Here is an 8162-nt window from a genome sequence, read left to right as displayed (position 1 = left end):
TAATTGTTAAAGAGTATTGAACAGGTGGACTGATCTGTAATGTATAGAGTTAACACTTCAGTGATAAAATGGTATTTGAAGCTAAAGGCAACATAATATCATCATGCTAAAGAGGAGATGCTTGGAATATATTTATCACAAGTAGCATCGAGGATAGAGTTGTCCCAAGAAGAAAAATGTCGTGTTATTTAGGAGGTTTGGATAATTTTAAAAGTATGACTGGATTTTCTGTGAAATCAGACAAGAAGAGTTGAAGGTAACAAAGGTTATCATAACAAAAAATGAAGGCGTCTGGATTTCAGAATTTACAATTGTAAATTTAGCTAACTTAAAATTGTTCTCACCTGTATAGGGAAAAAAAAAGATTCGCCAAATGCGAAAAACAAGAATAATGTATTCTCATCAACAGGATTGTCAATCTTTTTATTCAACACCTTTACATTGTAATACCGATGTGGCTTCTAGGCACATTCTGTGCTTTCTTTTATCTTTTAGTTGTGTTAGGTTTACAATCTGTTGGGGAAATTAGTGTTTAAAGTAAAAAAAAAAAAAAATGGAGAAAGAGAAATAAGAATAAACTCGTGAAGCACAAATATTAATTTAAGAATGACGATCCATCCATCGTCACATGCATAGTGCGATCAAGGGGAGAAAGCCGGAAACGCACTTGCCAAAAAATATTATGTAAATTCACAAAGAATATTAATACACGTAAATATCTACTATATCACTTTGTTCCAATGACATGATATTTTTACTGCTAATCTGTAGCTCAGTGGATGTGGTGTTTGCACACCACGGCGCTTGACCGCACGAAGGAAGACTTTGTTTCGAATCTAGTCGTCGACTAGATTCGAAGGAAGACTTTGTTTCGAATCTAGTCGTCGACTAGAGGAAATTTTTCTAATCCTTTTTTCGATCGGTTCCCGAGTTAGCCCATCTCTGGCACGGGCAAGCGGGTTTTTCTCCCGGAAACTCTGCTTTATCGTCCCGTAAACTCAAGAAAATCGACCGTAGAACCCACATTATTTCAGACATTAAATATATTGTGTTAGGGTTTGGGACCACGAGATGGCGGCACTTATTGAGCCGTCTCTCTTCACTACGAGCCGCTTAATTAGTGATAGCCTTGGGCAGTTATCTCTGATTGGCTGCCAGTGGAGACTGAACGGTCCACTTACTCTCCAAAAGTTAGATAGGGCTAAACAGCCTCGCCTACTCCTCTATATCCGGGAATAAAAAGTCGTAAGCTGATTTTTTTTTAATCATTCACGAAATTTAAAAACACACGTTATACTAGAATATATAGTTTTATAATGCAAAGCTTCTTGTATGTGCGTTGTAAATAATGATAATTTTGGCAACATTTTATGGTATTATTGTCTAAAAACTTTAAAATGTAACCCCATCGAGTGTTATATTTTAAATTTTTATACTAAATATTTCATATAAATATTTATCAATAATTTTATTATTACTGTATATGCTATTAATTATTTTGAGAGTTCGAGTTTTGAGATCTCACGTGTGTATCCATTAAAAAGAGAAATTATTAACTTATAATTAACAGAAATGAACACAAAAACATTGTATTTTTTTCATCAGTCAATAATGCCTTTTTATTTTATATAGAATTAACTAGACTAAAGTCCCTAACGTTTATAAATCAACTGATTTTTGACATTAGTCATCGTAGGTAGTTTGGGGGCTTCGTCTTAGTCGGTATAAATAAAGCCCTTTAGTCGCTAAGTCGTGAAATGGGTTCCCGTTTATGATAATTACTATTACTATTATTATGGGCGACTCCAGGGAGTGGTTAGAGTCCTTAGACTCATCGAGGGAGGCCCTAAACAACATATCCACAAAACTATACGACATTCTCACAGTATCTATCATACCTTGCCTTGAATTCGCTCACCGTCATAGCACCCACAACAGACTCTGGCAGCTTTTTCCATTCATTTACCACTCTAAAAGTAAAGAACCTAGCTCTAACATCCTTGTTAACCACACTCTTGCCAAGCTTCCATAGGTGTCTCCTAGTTCTCCCACCACCAGTCCTGATCTCAAAAATATCCTCTGAATTAATCCTATAGAAACCATTTAGCAATTCGAATGTCTCAATCATCTCCCCTTTCCCGCCTATCAACTAATTTCTGCAACCCACAAATCTTCAACATGTTCTCATAAGGTTCATTCCATAGACCTGCTATCATCTTGGTCACTGGCCTCTGGATCCTCTCCATCTCTTCCCCATCAAGAAGAAACGTAGGTGACCAAATCTGGTCACAGTAGTCGAGATGAGGTCTTATCAAGGCTCGGTACAGAGGTACAATAACTTACTTGTCTCTGCTCGTCAAAGTATTTTTCAACAACCACGTGAGTTGATGAGCTGATGTAGCTACTTTTGCAATGTTCCCCCTAAACTTCATCTCCCTATACACCAACACTCCCAAGTCCCTGGCCTCTTCAATCTCCTGGAGTACAGTTCCACCAATGTGGTACGCTGCTGCTAATCTTTTCACCCCAAATTGCATAATCTTACATTTTGTCACATTAAATTGACATCCATTCTCCTTAGGCCAGAACTCCAATCTATCCAAGTCGTCCTCCAAGATTTTGACATCTTCTGCATTCACTATTGCCCTACCTAACTTTGCATCATCAGTGAACAAATGAATTGTTCCTCTTAGATCCTTCCCTATATCGTTAATGAACAAATTAAACAGCAGTGGTCCAAGAACAGAACCCTGCAACACACCACTAGTCACAGGCCGTCTTTTGGACTCTACTCCTGAGTAAACTACTCTGTGGTATCTCTCCATCAACCATCCACCTATCCATCTCACTAACCCTATATCCATTCCCATATGTTGTAGTTTACGGATTAGAATTCCATGTGGTATTCTGTCAAATGCCTTAGCCAGGTCCAGCAGTATCACTGTAAACCCATTACCCTTATCCAGTTCAGCCGTCACTGTGTTATAAAACTTGAGCAAGTTACTGAGGCATGATCTACCCTTCACAAAGCTATGCTGTACCCCATACAGTATCTCATTTTCACCAATCCATTCCTGTATTTTTCCCTTGAATACTTTTTCCAAGACCTTGACAACGACTCCTGATATGGTGATCGGTCGGTAATTTGCAACCGTAGTCTTGGATCCTCCTTTATGCAGTGGAACTATATTCCTCTCTTTCCAAACATTCGGGACTAAACCGGACCCGAGGCTCAGATTAAACAACATGGTCAACGGCACTGATAATTCTTTAGCCGCTTCACGTAAGACCAGTGCCGGTATACCATCCAATCCCACAGATGTATTCACATTAAGGTTCTGTAATAGACTATTCACCTCCACTTCAATCATCACAATTCCCGTATAAACTAATGGTTCCTTCATTTTTTCAATGTCACCACCTGGATGATATACTCTTGCAAAGTGCTTGCTCAGTAATTCCACTATATCGACTGGTTCAGTGACCTCCTTACCATCATCATTCCTTAAAATCATTTTGCTGTGTACAGTTTTTTTCTTGCTTGCAGCAAGAAAAGAACTACACGGAAATTACAGATGTATTCACATTAAGGTTCTGTAATAGACTATTCACCTCCACTTCATTCATCACTATTCCCGTATAAACTAATGGTTCCTTCAATTTTTCATTGTCACCACCTGGATGATATACTCCTGCAAAGTGCTCGCTCAGTAATTCCACTATATCGACAGATTCAGTGACCTCCTTACCATCATCATTCCTTAAAATCATTTTGCAGTGTACAGTTTTTTCTTGCTTGCAGCATATTGAAAGAACTGTTTGGGATTCTCTTTTGCTTGCATAGCTAGTTTCCTTTCATAATCCGCTTTTGCTTTTTTTACCACACTTGTTACCCTTCTGGCCTGCACTTTATACCGTTTGTGTGGTCACCTACTACTACTACTACTCCTTGACATTACAGTCCATTTAGGACCTGGGCCTGTCTCAGGATAGCTTTCCATTCTTCACGATTCTGTGTCTTGCTCCTCCAGTTCTTTACTCTCATTTTCTTTAAATCATCCTCCACATCGTCAAGCCATCTCCTTTTCGGTCGTCCTCTGGACCTAGATCCACCTGGTCCAGACATGAAGACCTTTTTTACGGCTCTATTATCTCCCATTCGCTGAACATGTCCTAGCCATCTCAGTCTTCTCACCTTTATTTCAGTAATGATATCCACTTCATTGAATTTCTCCATTATTTCTTTGTTATTCCTCACTCTCCAAAGTCCATTCTCATTAATTGGGCCAAAGATCTTTCTTAATACTTTTCGTTCCCATATTTGTAATTGGTTTTGATCTCTCTGGATCATTGTCCATGTTTCGCAGCCGTACAAAAGCACAGGTTTGAGGATCACTTTATATAGCTGGATTTTACTTTATTTCGAAATCAAATTCGATTTTAATAGTGGTTGAATACTATAATAAGTTCTATTTGCAGCAGCTATTCTATAGGTAATTGTTGCCAGAAATAAACAAAAATTGGGAAACAGCCAAAGTTTCACAGTAGACGAAGAAACCTTTGAACAAGTCCAGCATTTCAAATATTTGGGTTCAGTTGTGTGGTCACCCCTTTCTTTATATTCCCTCCACAGTTGTTTCTTTTTTTGCAGCTCAAGCTTAATGGTGTTATTCATCTATTTAACTCCTACTTGTTTTACTATTCGGACCCTAGGTATACAATCAGCCATAACCTCCTGTAAATGCTCCTTGACCAATTCCCATGCTCTATCGAGTCCAGCCCTTGCAATTGTACATGCTATGGCACTGATCCAAGCAATCTCCTAAGCTTGTCATACTTGCTAGCACGGTAATTCCACATATGCCCTTCTTAATCGAAAATTCCACACCTTTAGCCACCTCCCAGGTCATTCTTATGATCACTCTCACCAATACGTGGCAACATGGTCATATTCATTATCAAATTCTGAGATGCTATGACCAGGTCAAGCACTCTCACAGTCCTAGTATTTTCAATTACATGCTGTCTCAGATAGTTATTCCTTAACAATTGAATAAAATCCATTTCCTTCCTCACATGTGTCCTCTCCTCCTTCCAATCAATGTTACCACAGTTGAAATTCCCCATAATAATTACCCTCCTTCCACTGATTTCATCAATTTTTTCATGCATACTATCTCCACCATCTATTCCATCACCTGGTCTATAACAGCACCCAACTGTATATTTTATTCTGCCAGTCTCAATCTCACACCAAATAGCCTCAAATGAGTTCTTTTCACTATCCTGCAATACAATTTCAATGATCCTTGGCTGCAGTTCAACTATCATCAATAACACTCCTCCCCCATTTTATTCTCTCTGTCCTTCCTAAACACACTATAACCTACACATTCTATCCCACTAACTATATTGTCTTCTGTCAGCCATGTTTCAGTAATGCCAATAACCTGTGGCCAGGAAGAGTCAATCAAAGCCAAAATTTCTTCCTTCTTGTTCCTAATACTCCTGGCATTAGTAATGCAGAGGTCCCTTTGTCCCACCCTTATCCTGATGCGTTATTCTAACTGCCCCATTCCGATTTCTTGTCCTTAGTACTGGCTCGGGTACATTATATATATTCTTACACTCAACTGTCTCACTGAGGTCCGCATATCCACTCCCCCCCCCCCCTCCTTGGTAGTTCTAATTTCCCTGGTTTTGCACATCCATTTTCACTTCATTCAGCAACACTTTTTCCAGTCTCCGCACGCCAAATCCATTCAAATTCAGGCCATTCATCTTATGTAAGTCCTTTCACCCATCAAACTCATTCCACACCACACCGTCTGCATAACCTGCGCATAAAGTCATTTGCGATTATGGCTCTCCTCCTAAACTCCTCTCTGTCATACTGCAGAAACAGACTCACTATCCTAATTCTGTCACTCTTTTCTTTCGCTACATTTAACAATACTTTCAAGTCCTCTCTCATAAAAAATTTATCTCCTTTCAATTCATTCGTACCCGCCACAACTATCAATTCTTTCACCCTCTGTTTTTGCGCTCTAATACTCTCACTTACATCCTTCAATTTCGCACCCGGTAAGTTCGATTTAGTTAAATTCCCATCTATCACTCCTCTTAATAACGAGTCACCATACAACACTCTTTCCTTCATTTCAGAAACTCTCCCACTCTTACGCTTATTTTGACTTTCAAAGATTTGTTTATTTCCGTTAGCCGAGGCACTCTGGAAAGAGTTTTGCAGGTGCTCTAATTGCCGCTGCGCATTTTGTATCACTGCGCGCGCAACCTAGCGATCTAACTCCCTACAAATAAATCCTTATTTTTTCCCATCATTTAAACCATTTTCTCTCTCTGTATAGTTGCTTTCACCCTCTCTTTGAATCATCACTCTCATTGCCATCTTGTACAACATCGCAATTCCCTATCAAGCCACTATTTTCACTCACATTCTGACTTTCTTCAACCATAACTATCTCACGACCTGACACATACTTCAATTCCTCACTTTGCTTACACTTTCTGCACATTCTCCCACCACTATCACTTTCCATCCAAACTCCAGCCTCCTTCGGGAATGCATACATCCCACACACATCATATTGGACAAACTCCCTCACATTACAGTTTTTGAACAAAGGCGTCGTATTTTTGGACGCCATTATCTTACGTCGCATTGGCGCCATGTGTCTATTCTATGAAACGTATCGTTAAAATACTAAATTATATAAAACGGAATTCACACTAAAATCACACAGACACAACAAGCTACCAAAATAAGACAATATTACGTTATGATTTAAACCAATATTCCAATTTTCACTCAAAATTATACTTAGCTTTTGGGAGTGCTCTGAAAATACTACACACCGAGTAGCGTTTTCAGAGAGCATTTCTGTTAACTGGGAAGCTATATATGATGCGAGAAACCTTCATTTCCAAAAGGTAAGTTAGTCTCATATACGGCTGTGGAGTGCTTTTCGCAATGGAATCTCAGATTTTCACCACTTCAAACAGGCAAGCTGTCTCATTGCTACACATATCTAAAGATATGTTGAGAAGACTTAGGGAAATGATGGTAGCCTGCACTGGCCACCGGTTAAGAAATAGCGACTCCTGACCAATACTTCATCTCTGATCCAAATGCTAATACTGATAACCTGGATACTTCATATGCTAACAGATACGATGTGTGTAGGTCTCATCACCTGTACTGACAATCTCTGAACTATTGATGACGAGAATATGAAAGATAACTGGTCATTTTGTGTGCCTTAATCTAGCTGGTATTATTGTCGATATAGTGCAAATTCTATCTTCAGTTTTTACGAAGTTGCAAGAATTCCAGTTTTCTGGTTTAAAATAATAATAAAAAAAAGAGCCTGTATAGCTAAGTGCAAGATGCATGTCCATGGTGCTGGGACACCCAAAATAAGAGTGTACTAAGTTCGATTCCAGTTAGCGAATAGAAGAATATTTTCAAAGCCTATCTTCAACAGGTTACCAAGTTATCAGATCTCTGGCATGGGCAAGCGTGTTTTTTTATCGCGGAAAACTGGGTGTTTAGTATCGTAGACTCAAGAAAATCGATCATAGAATCCGTACTATTTCAGACAACAAAATAGTGTTATTTTGTTGGGGACTGAGAGATGTTGGCACTTGTCAGTAGTCTCTTCAGCAGATGCTGTGTATAATTAGTAATAGTCTTGGACCAGCTATCTCTTATTGGCTACCAGTGGAGATAGAACTTTCACAAGTCGCCAAAAGTTAGAAAGGGCTAAAGAGACCTTGCCTACTCCCTAAGGGGAATAAAAAGGCGTTAGTGGATTTTTATTTATTTTTTTATTAGAAAAAATAAATCCCTTCGCCTGTTCTAAAGATTGATTAACTCGTGAATAAGTTGAGAGTGGAAAAACAGTTGCTCTAGTCTGCATCCAAAACCTAATCTCTGAGTTCTTTCTTCTGACAATCTAACGTCATGGAAGCCCCATATTTCACGAGGTGAAATTTATTTCACCTAGTGAAATAAATGCAACAATTCTTAAAATGATTGAGAAACCCAAGAGTAGGGTAAGTAACAGGCTTTTTATTCATATAATGTCGGCCACATGCTAGCACCTGGTAATACCTTCTGCAAAAAGCAAAGATAGTGGCAA

The sequence above is a fragment of the Typopeltis vanoorti genome, chromosome 15 (genome assembly GCF_054136105.1).
Source record: "Typopeltis vanoorti isolate ZY-2024b chromosome 15, IOZ_Tvanoo_1.0, whole genome shotgun sequence".
Lineage (NCBI taxonomy): Eukaryota > Metazoa > Arthropoda > Arachnida > Uropygi > Thelyphonidae > Typopeltis > Typopeltis vanoorti.
The sequence above is the reverse complement of the archived record's forward strand: the minus strand, read 5'-3'. Positions refer to the sequence as shown.